The sequence below is a fragment of the Urocitellus parryii genome, chromosome 3 (assembly GCF_045843805.1).
Source record: "Urocitellus parryii isolate mUroPar1 chromosome 3, mUroPar1.hap1, whole genome shotgun sequence".
In the NCBI taxonomy this organism is placed as follows: domain Eukaryota; kingdom Metazoa; phylum Chordata; class Mammalia; order Rodentia; family Sciuridae; genus Urocitellus; species Urocitellus parryii.
In genome coordinates, this window is record NC_135533.1 from 161,735,329 (window position 1) to 161,755,215 (window position 19,887).

The 19,887-nt window shown below is 43.5% G+C and overlaps 1 long non-coding RNA gene across 2 annotated transcripts; it reads left to right on the top strand.

The window, feature by feature from the left end:
- The first annotated feature begins 1,766 nt into the window (after positions 1 to 1,766).
- On the top strand, positions 1,767 to 18,097 carry LOC113189191 (uncharacterized). 2 transcript variants are annotated; one of them, XR_003301624.2, is made up of 3 exons: positions 1,767 to 2,004; positions 15,273 to 15,522; positions 17,683 to 18,097. It is a non-coding gene; the product is annotated as an uncharacterized LOC113189191 (long non-coding RNA). The 2 variants fall into 2 exon arrangements; XR_003301623.2 differs by having other exon boundaries at positions 17,719 to 18,097.
- Positions 18,098 to 19,887: the final 1,790 nt, after the last annotated feature.

Below are 19,887 nucleotides of genomic sequence, written 5' to 3' on the forward strand. Positions count from 1 at the left end.
CCACCAGGACACTGCTCTGTTTCTCTTTGTCCTCGTTGCCTGTGCTCTGTGTCAGTTTTCAGATAAGGAAGGAGAGTGCCCTTAAGGCTCTATTTATAATATGTCCTTGAAAGATGAGTGCTGACTTCTTTAAGGTTTAAAAAAAATAAACCTGCCAGGTATAGAGATGAGATGCAAGGCAGGAGGTCACCCCAATGAGACTGAGAGCACTGTTCAGCTGGGCACAGGCAGACAGCTGCACTCCCAGGTGAGTTTGCCCGAGCAGGCACACACAACACCCGGGTCAAAACAAAAGGAGGGGGGCCGGCCAGTGCATCACACCTGTTATCCCAGCAACTCGGGAGGCTGAGGCAGGAGGATCATGAGTTCAAAGCCAGCCTCAGCAATAGCAAGGCCCTAAGCAACTCAGTGAGACCCTGTCTCTAAATAAAATATAATATAGGGCTGGGGATGGGGCTCAGTGGTTGAGTGCCCCTGAATCCCTGGTAAACACCCCCCCAAAAAAAAAACAATAAAAAGAAGGAGGAGGAGGAGGAGGAGGAGGAGGAGGAGGAGGAAGAGGAGGAGGAATTGGGGTGGGGGTAAGAAACAGATTCAGGGAAAAAGAGAAAGAGAGATGTCCGGAACACGATAGAAACTCAATATATGTTTGGTGGGGTGGAGAAGGTTAGGAACTAAAGCAGGGAGAAATCCAGAGAGAACTGCAAATTTGGTGAGGAAAGCAATGAACTTGGAATCCAGGGACCTTATTTTGAAGCCTGGCTCCACATTTATTAGAAATTGGAGCTTGGACAAGTTGCTTGACCTCTCAGAATTTTGGTTTCTTCCTCCCTCGAGTGGGTATAGAATTTCCTCCCCAACTAATCTCATAAGATTGCTGTAAAAATCAAATAAAAGAATGGCCCAGGAAAGCACTTTGTAAATGGAAAACACGACCAGTGAACAGGGCCCTCCGCATCATTGTCATAGCTGGCAATTTTTTTTTTTTCCTGAGTGACACGAGTTGCTATGACATTAGAGCATTTAACCTCGCACCCATCTTGGGGTGTCATCTGTTATTATCCCTCTTCTACAGGTGGGGAGACATAAAGAGGGCCAACAATGTGTTGGAGATCACTGAGCTAGTCCATGATTAACTGGAATTGGAACCAGGCCCTGAGTCCAGTAACCAATTCTTTCTCCCACCCCCAGGGCTTTCCTATGTATATGGTGCCTTTTTAAAAAAATATATATATTTTTTAGCTGTAGATGGACACAATACATTTTAATTTTATTTGTTTTATCTTTATGTGTGCCGAGGATCAAACCCAGGGCCTCATGCGTGCTAGGCAAGCGCTCTACCACTGAGCCAAAACCCCAGCCCAGGTATCTGGTGCCTTTTAACATAGACAAGTGGAATAAAATTTGCTTCCCAGTGTTAGGAGACTCTGTGTCCGTTTGCTAAGGCTGCCCTAATGGAATTCCACAGACTGGGTGGCTTAAACAACAGAAATTTCTTTTCTCGATGTTCTGAGGGCTAGAAGTTCAAGATCAAGGTGTCAGCAGGGTTGGGTGTCTGGTGAGGGCTCTCTTCCCAGTTGGCAGATGGATGCCCTCTCCCTGTGCCCTTACATGGTCTTTTCCCCTGTGCAAGGACACTCCTGGTGTCACTCCTTGTCCTTATAAGGACACCAGTCCTCTTGGATTCCGGTCCCACCCTATGACCTCACTGAAGTCTCTTTACCTTCTTCCTAAAGGATCTCTCTCCAAATACAGTCACCCTAGGGCTTCTTTGCAAATACGAGAGGGACATCCTGCAGTCCAGAACAGACATGTCATAGACAAACCCTCCACTAAATCAATAAAAAGGTTGTCCACTGCCTGCTTTTTCCTCCCAAGGAAGAATTTTAAAAATTTCATCAGATCAACAACAGCTATGGCAGCAAACATTTTTCAGCTGAGTCCTGCTGGGATAACGGCTCTCCCATGATGCCAAGCGGCTCTGCTGTGAAGGACAGAAGTGAGGTTTGTGCAAAACATTTAAAATGTTCCTGCTTTCTCTCTCATTCTCTCTCTCTCTCTGCTTAAGAGCATTTTGAAGCAGTAAACAGATCTGTCCCCTCGTCCGAGATTTTTGCCAGGCATTCCTATTTATAGTTTCTAGCGCTCCTGGGTCTGGAGAAGTCAAGAATTTTCAACTCACCTGCATTTTTCTCTCCTTCTCTTAGACCTTTAGGAACTATTACTCCTGGTTCCCATGGGGTAGGGGTGGTGGGGAGAAGGTAGACGAAAAAGATTATTATTTTTTTTTTTTGCAGCATGCAAAACTGCAGGTCCTTTTGAAAAAGGCTCTGGGGAAAATAAATCGTGGTTTTTCTCCTGTCGTGTTTTCTATTTATGCCTGCCATCTCCAAGCCCTCTCCAACTGTTCTGAAAACCCAGAGAAAAAGTTTTATGTTGATTTCACTCTTGAATCCCACTTCACAGACACTCTGATGTGTTTGAAGGCAAAAGAGGGAATGGCCAGAGGGGTTGGTTGCCTGGATGCCAGAAGCCATTAGAGGGTTTTTGCAATTCATCTCTCTACTCCTAGCAGCACATGATAAATTACCAGCATCAATCTATCCAACAGTATCTGACTTCAAAACTTGTGAGCCATATGTTCACGCCATTGCTTTGTGCAAATAAATGCTGTAAATATGCATTGATCTGGCACATTTCATGAGTATCTATCAAAATGTTCTCTTGTCTCCCAACATGAATATTAATAATAATAATAATAATAATACTGAATAATACCAAGTAGCAGCTATGCACGAGATTCCACACTGCCAGTTTAGTTCTCACACTTAAGGAAGGGTATCATAAAAAGAAAAGAAAAAAATAAAAGCTCACTAACCGGAAGTTCTTATGGAAGATAGAATAAAACTTGTATGCTACAGTTTTAAGAAATGGATGAGAAAGATAGAAATATGGTTGAACTTGATTTGGGGGGTAGTACCAGGGATTGAACTTAGGGGCATTCAACCTTTGAGCCACATCTCCAGACCTATTTTGAATTTTATTTAGAGACACAGAGTCTGACTTATTGGCTTAGTGCCTCACTGTTGCTGAGGCTGGCTTTGCTCTCAAGATCCTCCTGCCTCAGCCTCCTAAACTGCTGGGATTACAAGCAGGCACCACCACGCCTGGCCTTGAATGTGATTTTTCCCAATAAAAATTCTAGGTCGGTTTTCTGCCATCTGGAGCAAAAACAAACATTTCTTTGGGAATCTTGTCTGTGTGTCCATGAACCACCACACCTCATATTAATTCTCATAGTGCAAATCTCACATTTTCTGGAAAACAAATTAAATATATTTTCAAAATTTCTCTATTATCAAGACTTCCCTCCATGGTTACCATAGTCAACAGTAGACATTCTGAGCCTCTTAAAAGACACAGCAAGACTGATAGTTGCACTGCAAATCAACAAATATTAAGTTTCCAAAAAACATGTGGAAGAATAGTATCTATCACTTTAGCAATACTGTAGTTGCTTGGGGCCTGCTGAGTTTATAGGACATCTTATTTTTTTTCAAAGCTTTGAGTATGCTCAATTTTATTAGAAACATTTATAGCTGCTTTAATTTTCCAGTAATTTGGGAATATTTTTAAATACATAATAGAAACAAATAAAACAAATGTGCATGCCTTCCAACCCAAACAGCTAATGTTAGCATTTTGTCCACTGTCCTTCAAATATTTTCTTTAGAATACATGACAAAAATTATAGATAAGTCGTTAGTCTTCTCTGTGCTTCTTGGAAGCCTTATTTTCCTGTCTGACTCCCAAAATTGACCCCCATAAAGAATTCGGAGTGTATCCTTCAGTCACAGACATGTGTAGCCATCAGTAACGTAAGATGTGGCTTTGTGTGTTTTTGAACAATTGTATTTTTATAACTATACAAGTTTATATTTATATAAATAATTCATTTAAATTTATGCAAATGTATATCTATATTTACATAAATAATTTATATAAGTATATAAATTTAAATATATATTTTTAACATTTTGAATTAGTTATACATGACAGTAAAATGTATTTATGCACTTTGATATATCACACATAGATGGGGTATAATTTCTCATTTTTCTGAGTGTACACGCTGCAAAATCATATTGGTCATGCACACACACAGTAATAATGTCTGTTTCATTCTGCTATCTTTCCTATCCCCAAGTCCCCTCCCCTCCCCTCCAATCACTTCCCTCTAATCTAAGGTGACACTATTCTTCCCAGTGCCCCCCACCTTATTGTGAATTAGCATCTGCATATTAGAGAAAACATTCAGCCTTTGGTTTTGTGGAATTGGCTTATTTTGCTTACCATGATATTCCCCAACTCCAACCATTTACTGGCAAATGCCATAATTTCACTCTTCTTTAAAACTGAGTAATATTCCATTGAGTATATATCCCATATTTTCTTTATCCATTCATCTAGAGAGAATATATTTAATATATTTGATAAATATAAATGCATAAAAATAAATTTATATTTATCTAAAAATTTATAGGAATATAGTTATATATATAATTTATATAAGTTTATGAATATATAAATTTATATTTATGTGAATACAAATTTATATAAATATAGAAATATCTTACTGTACCTTCAAGTTAATTTTTCATTCAGCATTAAACTTTGGAGGAAACTTTATGTTACTTGCTGGCATTTTTGCAACGTTTAATTTTTTAAAGCAATTTACATCTCTTACCTTAAACTAATGGATTAAGAAACTTCATGAACTGGGAGACACCCATACTCCATACTTCATGGAACATCAGGGAATAATGAGGACTAAGACAAGGACTTGGGCGCAGTTAGTCTATCAGGAGAATTGCAGAAGAGAGAAGAGCAGGACGCTGGGTGTGATCGCATGCACTGGTAGTTCTGGTGATTTGAGAGGCTGAGACAGGAGGATCACAAGTTGGAGGCCAGGCTTGGTGGTGTAGTGAGACCCTGTCCCAAAATGAAAAATAAAAAGGGTTCAGGGTAAAGTTCAATGGTAGAGAGCCCCTGGGTTCAATCCCCAGTAACATTCCTCCTATCCCAAAGAAGTAGAGGTGCAAAAGAAGTCGATGTAAGTGTGGATTACTGAAATTGCCCCCAGGGCAGGGGCAGCAGGAGTTAATTCTATCAGGGCCCTTCAGAATCACACAAAAGCAGCCCAGAATGGTTGCTGGAAGGACTGAGGCTGAGAACTCTCACCTTCAAGCTGCCCTTCCTCCCCATTGGTTGAAGTTGGCTCTACCTTTGCCCAGTTTGGGGCTGTACCATCCGTGGGTCACTAGAGCATTGGAGAGGCCCTGAAGCAGGACAAGATACACAATGCACATTTGGTTAGGGCTTGTGCACCCCAATGGGTCCACCCCCAAATTGGGCCATGTGAACACCATCCTCAGCTGGGGACACAGGGGCTGGACATCAGGTGACATCAGGCCTCTGCCCTCCACAGTAGGCCTGCCCTGCTCCCTCACACCCAACAAACAACAAGGAACAATTTTTCCATTCCCATGAGCTGTCTCAGCAAATTCCCAGCAAAGGGTCACCATCTTTGAGGTCATCTATCTCTTGCAGCCCCAAAACCGAACAAACTAAACCAATTCCACTTAGGTGACTCACCTTGTCACATCCTTTCCCCTAAGTCAAGTGGAAGAGCAGCTTCCCAGTTATGTGAAGAAGCCAACAGCATCTTCCTGGCTGGCCTGTACTAGACTGCAATGAAAGGCAATGACCACTTCTGTTTTTAAAACTACAGCACACAGTAGATGCTCAGTTAAATACATCACGACCTGTTGGCTTCCCCTTACACCTAAAATGCCAGCTGTAGTTTGCATTACTCTTCAAGAGATGAGCTCATGACCTGAGAAGATTTCTACACCATCCAGGACACCCACTGAACTCACTCATTACCATCCCCTGGGCAACCATAGGGGAGAGGATGGGCATGTTGTTTAAAATAAAGGGGTCCATGGCATTGGCTCTCTCAGTGCCAAAGCAACAGTATGTATTCATTGTCAGGTGAAGGGGAAGAAGGGCAGAGGGAAGGGAGAGGGTGAGAGACCCAAGCGAGGAAGTAAAGTTGGGAAGGATTGGGAGTTTTTCTTGATGACAACTTTCTAAATCTTTATGCTGACAGTGGGAGTCGGTTTGTGATCCTTCTTAGGTGTGAAAAGCATTGGAGAGGATGTGGGGAAAAGGCAGCCGTCATACACTGCTGATGGGACTGCAAATTGGTATAAGCACTCTGGAAAGCAGCATTCAGATTCTTCAAAAAAACAGGAATGGAACCATCATTTGACCCACTTATCCCACTCCTCAGCATATATCCAAAAGATTTAAAATCAGCATACTACAGAGACACAGCCTCATGAATATTTATAGCAGTCTAATTCACAATAGCTAAGCTATGGAGCCAGCCTAGATGCCCATCAACAGATGAATGGATAAAGAAATTGTGGTATATATATTAAATGGAATATTACTCAGCAGTAAAGAAGAATGATTTTATTGTATTTGCCAGTAAATGGATGAATCTGGAGAACACCATGTTAAGTGAAATAAGCCAATCCCCCAAAAAACACAGATTGAATGTTTTCACTGATATGTGGAAGCTAAACCACAATAGAGTGTGGAAAGAGAAGAAGAGAAGTTCAGTAGCTTAGACAAAGGGGAAGGAAAGGAAGGAAGAGGGGATAGGAATAGGAAAGACAGTAGAATAAATCTTACAAAATTTTCCTACATACACATATGAAACTACCTAAGTGAACTCCACCATTGTGCCCACCCACAAGAATAGAGTCGAAATTAGAATAAGATAGATCCCATGCTTGTATAACTTTATCAAATTGGATTTAACTGCCACGTATAACTAAGAAAAAACAATAAAAATAAAAGGCAATTTCCAGCCTCAGCAACTTAGCGAGGCCCTAAGCAACTCAGGGAGACCCTGTCTCTAAATAAAATATAAAAAAGGGCTGGGGGTGTGGCTCAGGGGTCGAGTGCCCCTGGGTTCAATCCCTGGTACCATAAAAACAAAACCCCAAAAAACAAACAAACAAAAAAAGACAATTGATTCCAGGGGTCTTTGGATGATTTCCTCGGTCATAGCCTTCCTGATACTTGTCACTAACATTACTGTTGCCCAAACCTGTATGACCATCTCCCGGGTTCAGTCCAAAGGTTCCAGCATGTCCCAAATTCTGCAGAGCAGAGATGGCATCGGCTGACTTCTCTGTGGCGCCCAGCGTTCCTGCAGTTCTTGGGGAGCCCAGTCGGCTGTCCACTGGCTCAATCCTGTTCCCAGGGCCAAAGGGAAGCAGCCCACGGCAGTGATCATCGCGTGACTCTGGCCACAATCGCGCTCTTCACCTGGGCAGGATCCTTACCATAATTGCCTTGGTAACTAGATGGAGGCTTTATTCTTGGAATTGCAAAGCTTTCTGTTGAAAACGAGACCCGAGAAGGGCATTTATTGTCAGGATAATAGGCTCAATTATCTGTCGGGCCACCTTTGCCCTTTTGTGCTTTCTGGAGGGGGCATAGATTTCTCAGCATGTACCCCCTCTAACTCCTCCCCTCTCACCCCCTTCCCCAGTGAAGACAACCAGATCCTGCAAAACCCTGGAGGAGGCTGGGGTTGGGGCTCAGTGGTAGAGCGCTTGCCTAGCACATGTGAGGCTCTGGGTTGGATCCTCAGCACCACATAAAAATGAATACAGATATTGTGTCCATCTACAACTAAAAAAAGAAAAAAAAAATCCTGAGGGGTCCCTTAGTAAAAAAGGATAATGCAAAGTGTCCTTTGATTCCCATTCTCAATGACACCATTTGTTTTATTGGTTCAGTATAATCCCATGTTAGACTATGAGTCAGGCCAACAGAAGAGTCTGAAACCTTCTAAACTCTGTGTTTTGAGTTGACATTTTTCCCCCACTTCGATAGACTCAAATTTCAGGTAATATCCTGTAACTGCAAATAGCTTTCAGAAGACTGATTTGATTTTTGTTATTTAATCAATAAGGTTCAGATGTATTTTTGATTTACTAGGCTCTCAGGCATCTACTGCATTTATATGAGAACAGTGCATTAGAGAAAGCAAGCCGTGTCGCTGGTGAAGGATGCTCCCATCCAGACTCCCTCCCAGTTTCCCCCTCTGGCTGCAAAAGTGTTCGTCATTCTCAGTCTTTATGCTTATATAACATCTCCACGCCTTTCTCAGTTTCAATGGAAGAGACCAGAATATCCACTTTCTTCTTCTTTTTTTTTTTTTCTTAAAGAACTCTGTACTCTGTATATGGATAGATGACTTTTCAAAGCAATGATGTCAAGGTATAGACCAAACACACAGTGAAGACTCCGTTTGCAACTGGGTAGGAGGCTTCTTTCAAAATTAAAATTATGATCCAGTTTCAAAGATTCCATTTATCCTTAAGTCTTTTTTTTTTTTTTTTAACGAAGGATTGAACCCAGGGGTGCTTAACCACTGAGCCCCTTCCCCAGCCCTTTTTTGTATTTTATTTAAAGATAGGGTCTCCCTGAGTTGCTTAGGGCCTCGCTAAGTTGCTGAGGCTGGCTTTGAACTTGCCCTCCTGCTTAGCCTCCCGAGCCACTGGGATTACAGGTGTGTGACACCACACCTGGCTGTAAATCATATTTGAACAAAAGGATCCAGCGTACTTATCGTTTTCTAATTATTAGAGGAAAGAGTTTTTGTTTTCTTTTTTTCCCTTAATTTTTAAAGTTTTAAGTTGTAAATGGACACAATCCTTTTATTTTATTTATTTAATTTGATGCTGAGGATCAAACCCAGTGCCTCACGTGTGCTAGGCAAGCACTCTACCCCTGAGCCACTACCCCAGCCTATTTTTTTTTTTTTTAAGCTTCAGGGTTGCTGTTTCTAGATGATAGATGCTATGTATCTAGTTTCTGCTTCAATAGCCATGCATATTTATTTATTTCTATTATGTATCTAGCTTCTGCTTCAATAGCCATGTATATTTATTTATTTCTATTTTGTACATGAGGAAACTGATTCTTGGAGCAGTTCACTTATTTGCCCAGAGAGTAAATGGCTGGAGCGGGGAATGAAACTGAGTCTGTATGCATGATCATTAATTTTGATTCCAAAAACCAGCCTTGCAAACCAACCTGATGCTCAGTGTAGCAATTGTGTTTCACTTCCCGTGGAAATCCACATGCAATGGGTGAGGCCTGTAATGGGGCCCTCGGTTCAAAATGGAAATGCAGATATCAGTAGAATACTATTTGGTCTGATGGTATTCTGCATGCCTCTATGAGGGTATTTTTGGATAAGATTTACATTTAAATCTCTTGTCAGAAGAATGCAGATTGTCCTCCCTAACGTGGGTGGGCCTGATCTTATCAGTTGCAGGTCTGTAGACTAATCAAGGCCAGCCCTTCCTCAAGAAAGACAGAATTCCTTCTGCCTCACTACCTTCAATCTGAGACACCTGCTCTCTTCCTGCTTTTGGACTGGAGCTGAAACATCAGCTCTTCTTGGGTCTAAAGCCTGACAGTCTTCCAATTAGAATGTATACCACTGGATCTCTTGAGTAGCCTGCTTGCTGATGCACTATGCAGATCTTTGGACCTCCTGCGGCCATCATCACGCGGGCCATTTCCTTGGAATAGATATTTTTCTTTACATATACTTATATCCTGTTGGTTCCGGTTTTCTGGAAAATTCCGACTAGTCCCTAACTGATACTCTATGATTCCAGAAACCAGGCTTGCAAGCCACCCTGATGTTCAGAGTAGCACTTGTGTTTCATTTCATGTGGAAATCCACATGTGCTTCTCCCCATTTTCCGTGTTAGCTAAAGCATGGAGCTAGGTGGAAGGAACTGAACCTACTACATCTTTACAGGTTTAAGTGGCCTCCTTTGTCCAGCAGTACCTTGTGACTTTTCATAACGTGTTTTCGTAAACTTGACAACAGCACCTCATTTGGGTCTTCCTTATGATGGAGCCCCTTGTGGTGGTGCATGCCTTAAATCCCAGCAGCTCAGGAGGCTGAGGCAGGAGGACTGAGAGTTAAAAGCCAGCCTCAGCAACTCAGTGAGGCCCTGTCTCTAAATGAAACACATAAAAGGGCTGAAGTGTGGCTCAGGGCTTAAGCACCCCTAGTTCAATCCCCAGTACCCCCAAAAGAAAAAAAGAAATGATAATGGATATTAATAAGTGCCCAAGACACAGTGTCTCTCTTATGAGAGCCTTGTCTCAGGAGTAAGCAAGCTTTGAGAAAGTTTGGTTCAAGATGGAAACGTGGTTATCAATGCTAAGGTGGGGGGTGGGGGGTGCCTGTGACGTAGGTACAACTTCTCTAGCTACTGCTTATCTCTGATGAGGAACTGGCAGAGACCGTGAATTTCTTGACAAAAGCCATTCATCAGCCAGGAACTGTCTATCATAGAAGAATTAAGTGAGTCTCATTTTGTGGAATATTGAACAGGGGCATCCTATCTGTTCTCTGCTCCTTAATATCTTAAGGATGTGAAGTATAAAGTTGTGTGGAAGCCAGATTTTTTAAAATTTTGCATCCCGTAAATATTTATGGAGTGCCTACCAAGCCTTTGGCATTGCTTCTAGAATGTAGTAATATAAGATATGAATAAGATAAGGCCCTTGGTCTCAAGGAGCTGAGATTCTGGGGGCAAGACTGATGATAAACATAAAAAAAAAAACAACATAAAATCAGGGTAAAGTGACCAAGAGCAGAGTAAAATGACCAAGGTGGCTTAGGGCAGGTGGGGCAGAGAAGGTGACCTGGCAAGTCATTTGAGCTGGTGCTGAAATGGCAAGACGGAGACAACTGTAGGAAGAACCAAGAAACCGTGTCCTGAGGTGGAAGAAATAGCTAGTTGGAAGGTTCTAACGGGAGGAATTGGATCTTACAGGGAAACAGAACACAGCAGTTGACACAGTAAATTAATACTGAAGGTGAAGGCTCATTTAATTTGAGGAATGCACTAAGTATAGTTTCTGAATATTAAAGCTGGGTCAGCATAAATAACAACTAGTAGCCATGTAACAGGTTTTTAAAAATAGACTCTAGCGCTGGGCATGATGGTGCATGCCTACAATCCCAGCGGCTCTGGAAGCTGAGACAGGATCTCTCCAGTTCAAAGCCAGCCTCGGCAATTTAGCGAGGCCCTAAACAACTCAGTGAGACCCTGTTTCTAAATAAAATACAAAATAGGGCTGGGGATGGGGCTCAGTGGTAGAGCAATTGCCTCACATGTGTGAGAAACTGGGTTTGATTCTCAGCACTACAGATAAATAAATAAATAGATAAAGTCCACTGACAGCTAAAAATATATTAAATAAATAAATACATAAATACATAAAGAAAGAAAGAAAAAGGGCTGGGGGTGTGCTCAGTGGTTAGGTACCTCTGAGTTCAATCCCTCATACCAAAATACTGATAAATATGATGATAATTATAATAAAAGGAATAAACTTTGTGTGCGATAAGGAAGATGTAGGGAACCAAAAATAAAATTTTAAGAAGGGGATCAGAGTTTTCAATTACTAAATTATTAATTAATTATTCAACTATTAAATATATTTTTTTTAACCAGGGAGTGTATCAGGTGCTTAACCACTTAGCCACATCCCCAGCCCTTTTTTTGTATTTTATTGAGAACAGGGTCTCGCTGAGTTGCTTAGGGCCTTGCTAAGTTGCTAAGGCTGGCTTTGAACTCAAAGTCCTCCTGCCTCAGCCTCCCAAGCCACTGGGATTACAGGGGTGTGCCACTGCGCCTGGCTTAGTTATTAAATATTTTACAAAAAGATCCATCCATCAACTTTTAGGAATTGCTGTGCTAAATGGCTTCTTGAGGGTTCAAAACAACTTTACTATTCCCGCATACTGGGGATTAAACCCAAGGGTGCTTTATCACTAAGCCACATCCCCAGCTCACTCACTCTATCTATCTATCTATTTATTTATTTAGTAGTTGTAGATGGACAGATGCCTTTATTTTATTTGTATGTGGTGCTGAGGATTAAACCCAGTGCCTTGCACATGCTAGGCTAGCGTCTGCCACTGAGCTGCAACCCCAGCCCTCTTTTTTTATTTTGATACAGGGCCTTGCTAAGTTGCTAAGGCTGGGCTCCAACTTGCGATTCTCCTGCCTCAGCCTCCCAAGTCGCCGGTTACAGGTGTGCCACATTTTGCACGTGGTTCTCAAAACAACTTCTGTCAGCCAGAAGTTTGAGATCTTGCCCCTGCCCCCCAACTTTTCACTTAAAATATTAAACCTTCACCAGGTCTAAATGATATTGCAAACACATGTTGCCTGTTAGAGCAAAGTCCCTTGCTTCTAGCAAGGGTATTTCAAGTTGGTGGGGATGGGGGGTGGGAGGATAAGAATAACTGTGGTTCTGACTCTAAGTCAGGCTCCAGTAAGACTCTAAAAATGCTCTAGAAAGGTAAGTCTTTCTCAGCACCCCAAAAAGAAGAAAGAAGTTAATGGGAGAAAATATCTGCAAAATAGGGAGGGTGCATGGGGGCGGGAAAGATGGTGGAATGAGATGGCCATCGTAACCCTAGGTACATGTATGACTGCACAGAGGGTGTGACCGCTACATCAGATACAACCTGAGAAAGGTAAAGTTGTGCTGCAGTGGTGTACAATGAATCAAAATGCATTCTGCTGTCATACATACCTAATTAAAATTAATTCATTAATTAAATAAAAGAAAAGAAAATATCTGCAAAAGCTTTTGTCCTGCCTCAGAATTTCAGGAACGTTGCCGTAAGTGACTCCTTTTAGCGTGGATGAAATCCAGGGCGGTGGATATCGGGAGGTTCTCCCACCCCAAACAGCAGCCTTTCCTCTACTCTTTATGCAAAACATCACAGAGCAGCGTTTCCCTTAAGGTTCTAGTTATAAAGTACTGCAAAAACCTGGTTGCACTTAGCTTTGAGTAGCTGTTCCTTTTTAACCTCTAATGAAAGAGCACAGAGATCTTTCTGTTTATTATTTAATTTATTGGAAATTTTAAGAGATGAGATGCATTAGCTTAATATCAAAGGAAGGAAAAATCGGAGGTTCTCCCTATCATCAGGGCATCCGGGCTGCGGGGTAGAATGGAATAATATTTATGAAGCACTTAGGGACACGTGAAGGGATGAAAGGGTGAGCTCCCAGAGAACATGCCTGCAGCTTTTGCATATGGTTGGACAAAGGACTTCTGAAAATCCTGTGGGACTCAGTCCTTAGAGTAACTCCTGCAGTTAGCATATTAGTCAGGAGCCTTCTAGGTTGCAAATGGAAGAAGTGTGTCCTAAACAGGCACAAGCATGAAGGGGAATTTACTGACTTGTAGAACGTGGACTGCATTCGGCCCGGCTGGCTTCAGAGGCCGGACTTCATCTCTATCCCTTGCCATCTGTCATCATCCCCCCTCATTCTCTTTCTCCTTCCCTTTCTGTGCCTGGGCTTCCCTTTCCTTTGTTGACATCTGAGTGTCACTTCCTCCTAGGGCAGGTGACTTCCTTCAGCAGCTAAATCTTACATTGCCCCTGGGAACTGCATTTCCAGACAAAGTGGACACGATGTCATTAGGAAAGGGTCCACCGGACTTTGCTCTAAGGCCATGTAGCCTTACCTCCGTGGCCAGTGGAACAGGTGACCATCATTCGCAGGCCCGGGTCCTGGCCACTGGAGTGGATGTGCCTGTGACTGACTGTCTGACCAGATTTAACTAGTACTAGAATCAGGGGTTCTAGTTCAGCAGCGGGAGGAGGGCTGCTAAGCTGCCAGCAGCTAGAGAGAGGCTGTTCTAGTCAGCTCTTTTGCCGCTGTGACTGTAAGACCGATCAGAACTACTGTAGAGGAGGAAAAGTTTATCTGGGGCTCAGGGTTTCAGAGGTCTCAGTCCACAGGCAGCAGGCTCCATTCCTCGGGGCTCGAGGGGAGGCAGGACATCATGGAGGAAGAGTGTGGTGGAGGGAAGCAGCTCACATGGTGATCAGGAAGCAGAGAGACTCCACTCTCCAGAGACAAATAGAGACCCCAAAGCCACGCCCCCAATGCCCCCTCCTCCAGCCACACCCACCTGCCTCCAGTTACCACCCAGTTAATCCCATCAGGGGTCCATTCACTGGTTGGGTTAAGGCTCTCACCACCCAGTCATGTCTCCTCTGGACCTTCCTGCACCGTCTCACAAGTGAGCTTTTGGGGGACACCTCACATCCAAACCATAATAGAGGCAGTATCTAATTTGTGAGCCCCATTTTGCAGATGGAAAGACATAAATGGTGAGCTTGACCAAATTAAAAGGTGTCTGTTAATGACAGCCTCAGATTTCTTGAGCAGGAGATTAAGCCTCCCATTGCATAAGATGGATGAACTTTACGTGCACTGTAGAGAATTAAACTCACTTCCATGCAAAAATGACCATTTCCAGATCTTTCTCTGAGAGTCCGTGTACAGCAAGACGAGGACAGAGAGAAACACAGTAAGGAGAGTGACTCGAGTCCTTGTCGTTTGCCCTCTAGACTGCAGAATTTTTGAAGGAAAAAAATCCACGGCTCCCTTTCCTTCATCCCTGCAGGGCTTGGCAAGTGAGAGCACAGAGCAGTCAATGCAGGCCAAATAAAGAGAAACAAATGAGCCCCCATGGCTCGTCCTCTTTGCCTGGTAAATTGATAGGAGCTCAGTACTTCACTTTCCACACCACGTCCATCTGACAGGCAGGACTGACCTTTTGCATCGGCAGACGCTGGAGGTGTGTGACGGGACTTTGAGAGCTGTGCGAATCGCCTGGCCTCGTGCATTTACAAAATATTAGATCTCAGTTTTAAATATCATATGTTTTCCACCCCTCTAATTGTACCTAGGGATGCCAGGAAAGTACATATCAAGCCACAGATTTTCTGGGGGGTGGGTATGGGCAGAGGGAGGGGTACGCAGGCTACTGTCCTTGGTCCTGAACCACCCTGCACACAATCTCTTTGCTTAACGTGACCCTTGGACTCAGTCTGAGCTCTCCTGCTGCTGCTGCTGCTGTGTGTGTGTGTGTGTGTGTGTGTGTGTGGTGGGGGGATCTGTATTTTGCTTTTCAAGACTGAAGGGGAGAAAGGGTGGGTTATAGGTTACCTCAGAGAAAATAGAGCTGAGCTTTGTATAGCACTATGTACATTATTGCATGTGCTTTGGGTAGTTTTCTCATTTTTTTCTGATAATTATCTGCCCTCTCCTTCCCAGGATTTGCTTACGACATCCAAATATGGTGAATCCATTTGCTCCGAGTTGACAAATGAACTGGAGGTCCCAGGTTTCCTGATTCATCGCCTGTTGTCCCCATTACCACCACCGCGTCTGACTGACTCACTGGTATCTGCAAAAATGTCATTCCTCAGTCTGGAGACTGAGATGTTCCACCCCCTCCCCCATCAGAAGCCTATTAATTATCTATGGCCACACAATCAATCACCCTGAATCTAAGGGACTTAAGGTAATCAGTCCGTATGATCTCATGGTTCCTGGCTCAGGAACTGAGAGGCAGCTCAGCACAGACATGTGAGCTCAGGGTGTCTCATGAGTTACTGTCAGGTGCGGGCCAGCGCTGCGGTCAACTAAGGGTGATGAGGGACTGGAGAGTCCCCTCTAAGGCAGCTTACTCACATGGCTGGGAAGCCTCAGTTTCTCTCTACAAGTACACACTGGGAAATCCATGAGAGTGACGTACAAGTGACCTCCATCATGAGCAGAGTCACATACTGCACCCAATTTTTTTTTTTTTTTTGGTACCAGGGATTGAACTCAGGGGCACTTAACCACTGAGTCACTTCCCCAGACCTGTTTTGTATTTTATTTAGAGACAGGGTCTCACTGAGCTGCTTAGGGCCTCGCTTTTGCTGAGGCTGGCTTTGAACTTGCAATCCTCCTGACTCAGCCTCCCGAGCCACTGGGATGACTGGCATGAGCCACCGCACCTGGCACATACTGACACTTCTATTTGTCCAACAGGCCAACCTGACTCAAGGGCATGAATCCAGAGACATAGGTCACAGGGGCCATCTTGGCGGCTGGGGACTACAGCCTCTGCTGAGCACCCTTGGCAGAGCCTGTCCTTGTATGATAACTAATATTTTCTCGTGCATCCTTTGGGACAGGTGCATTATCACCATTTTCCATGCGAGCAGGTCCCTGATTTTGTTCACATGTTGGGAAGCACCTTATCCAGAGGTCAACAACCAGTAACCTGTGGCCTGTTTTTCTGCACAGGCTGTGGGCTAAAATATTTTCTATATTTTCTTAAGTTGTCAATATTAAAAGAAGAATGTGAGACACAGATCATATGCTTCACACAAAGCCTAAAACATATGTTTTACAAAAGGATTACATCCTTTTACAAAAGGATTCTGCTGACCCCTGGTCCACGTCCTGAATGGTAATCCCAATCTAAACTTTCCCTTAAGGATTTAAAAATAGGCAGGTGTCCCAGTTTTGGCATGTAGGATATGAGAGAAAGCCTACTGGGTATTGAAGGGTTTCTGGAAAGGATTTTCCTCTCTCATCACACACACAAAGAAATGGAAGCATGGAAGGAGATCCCTTTATGCCTTGCGTCTATCCTGCCCTGGTGATTGGTGAGAATGGAGCTATAGCAGCTATTTTGCAACCATGAGGGGAAAGCCAAAACTATTTTTGGGAAAACTCACCCAAATATCTTATCTTTTTGGTTCGCTCAATTAAGTAATCCTCTTTAACAGTTTACTTCCAGATTTTGGTTATATGAGAAAGTTAAAAGGATCTTTAAGATAATCTTTGAGTATTTTGTAACTTGCAGCTGAAAAATTGATTTTCTCAGGTATTTGGTCACCGTGATGGCAAGCTTACACAGTTACCCACTTCCTTTCCCCTAAAATATAACAAAATGTTCCCAGATATTTCCAAAGGCCCCCCCTGGGGAGGAAAATACCCCCCCATGGAGAACCACTGATCTACATTCTACCTAAACAACTTGTATACAATCTTCTGATTCAATGTGGGGTTCAATCAAACTTTGAACCTTAAAGTAAAATGGCCTTGGGGACAATGGGTGTGTGCAGAGGGTGACATGGAATATGTTTTAGTCAGCTTTTTTATTATTGTGACCAAAAGACCTGGCAAGAGCAAAGTAGAGAAGAAAAAGTTTATTTGGGCTCATGGTTCCTGAGGTTCAGTTCATGGTCAGCTGACTCCATAGCTCTGGGCCCAGGTGGAGGCAGAACATCATGGCGGAAGGGTGGGGGGGAGGGGAAGCAGCTCAGGACACACAACCAGGCAGTAGAGAGAGCTCTGCCCACCAGGGACAAAATATAATCCCTAAAGGCACGCCCCGCTCCAGCCACAACCTACCTGCCTACAGTTACCACCCAGTCGATCCACATAAGTGGATTAATCCACTGTTTGGATCCCATTTCTCATAATCTATCATCACACCACCGAATATGTCATCTCACACAGGAGCTTCTGGGGGGACATCTCCCATCCAAGCCATAACAGGATCATAAAGACAGACAAAGAGGGGGAAGTGGGCTTTATCAAAACCTCAGGTCTTTCGAGCTGACTGGGCCCAGAAATGACCACTCCCTCTCCTCTCGGGCCCTTTTTGATGTGCTTTTTACAGAGCGTAATGACAAAGGTTTCTTGGTCTGCATCTTAGACATCACAGTCCTGGGAACCACAGCGGGCCCCACAACAAAGATGAAAGGGAGAAAGAGGATCTCACTAATCGTCTCCAGAGCTGTAGCCCAGTGGGCGAAGGTCGTGATAAAGGACGGGGCGGGAAGAGATTAGAGGACCGCACATGAAAAGGGGTTGAAAAACATCACCCAGTCACGAAGAAAAGAAAATGCACCCCTGTTTCAGAGGGAGTCCCCACAACGTGCCCTTCTCTTTCGCAATGACATCAGAAGACTTTATATCAGACTGTTTTCTGTCAAATGCTGGCCCCCGACAGATTGTGGCATATGGAATGTGGTTTGTCTTTTAATTCACTGGGGTTTTCTCACTCAGCTTCACCAAATGGTGGCTGTAATTATGGCAGTAAATGTCTCTCAAATGACAGATCTCTCTCTCTCTCTTTTTTTTTTCCTCCTTTAAAAGAGTGAACATTTTAACAAGGATGTTGGGGATAACAGAAAGAAACACACACTCCAAGGGCTTCTTTAGACGGCAAGCCATTTCACGACTCAGAAAGGAGACACACTTCCTAGAAAGAGCAGGTGAAAGGTGAAAGGTCAGAGTTCCAGTGCAGGCTGACCTCTTGCTAGCTAGTGAAGCAAGAACCTTTGTCTTGCTGGGCTCTGGAGGCTGAGGCAGGAGGATCTCGAGTTCAAAGTCAGCCTCAGCAACTTAGTGAGGCCCTAAGCAACTCAGGGAGACCCTGTCTCTAAATTAAATACAAAATAGGGCTGGGGATGGGGCTCAGTGGTTAAATGCCCCTGAGTTCAATCCCTGATACCAAAAAAAAAAAAAAAAAAAAAGAACCTCTATTTCCCAGAGTCTTAGTTTTCTGAGTTGTGAATTGGGGTTATTTCATGAGAATGAAACAAGTACATCTCCAAGAAAGAGTGCTCATAATTTCAACTCCGTGTGCAAGGAGTATAGTTACCTTCACCTCCACAACCCACGTCCCTCCATGAAAGGGGAGCAGCCTTACACAAGACACGGGCTACACATTCAGCCCATTAAGTGGTGTTTAGATTGGATCAATGTAAATCTGATCCTCAGTCTCCTGCTTCAACTTCCTCCAGGTGCCCTATGATCCCAGCCTCATGATGCAGACCTCTATGATCCAGCTCTTCCCATGCACTAGCCTCAAACCCTATTGTCTTCTATGTCACATCAAGACTCCAGTCGCCCCAAAGTACATGCAGTCTCCTGGTTTGACTGTCCCCTCCTGAATGTATGTTGGAATTTTAAGAGATAACTAGGTCACAAGGACAGTGCCTTGTGAATGGATTAAGACCATTATCACATAACAGGCTCCTGATGAAGGGAAGAGCTCAGCCTGCACTTAACTCAAGAGGATTTGCTCCTTTACCATGTGACTCTCTCCACCCTGTTATGACACAGCCAAAAACCCTCACCAGATCAGATACCATGTGCTTGGACTTCCTGCCCTCCAGAACTGTAGGAAGCAAATCTTTATTCTGTTTTCTTTTTCTTTTTTTTTTTTTTTTTTTTTGTGTGGCTACCAGGGATTGAACCCAGGGGCACTCAACCACTGAGCCCCATCCCCAGCCCTATTTTGTATTTTATTTAGAGACAGGTCTCACTGAGTTGCTTAGCACCTCGATTTAACTGAGGCTGGTTTTGAACTCCCAATCCTCCTGCCTCAGCCTCCAAGGCCACTGGAATTACAGGTGTGCACCACCATGCCCAGCTCTGTTCTTTAAAAATTATCTAGTCTCAGGTATTCTGTTATAGTTACAGAAAATGGAAGAAGATACTGCATGTCCTACTTTCTCTCACTTCCAGATCTTAAAATTGGCCACCTTTGGTAAAGAATGTTTGTTCTCCCTCTTGCCCAACTCTTGGCTTCACTAAATCCCACTTTTTCTCCAAGTTCCAACTTAGAAGTCACTCTGCTATGGGCTGAGTTGTGTCCCCTGCCAAATTCATGAGTCAAATTCCTAAACTCTAGTAGCTTGAAATTTGACTGTTTGGAGAGACAGAGCTTTTTAAGAGGTAGACAAGGTAAAAATAGGTCATATGGGTAGCCCCCTAATCCCATGTGATTGGTGTCCTTATAGGAAGTACACACACACACACACACACACACACATACGCACACACACACATGGAAGGCCACATGAAGATGCAGGGA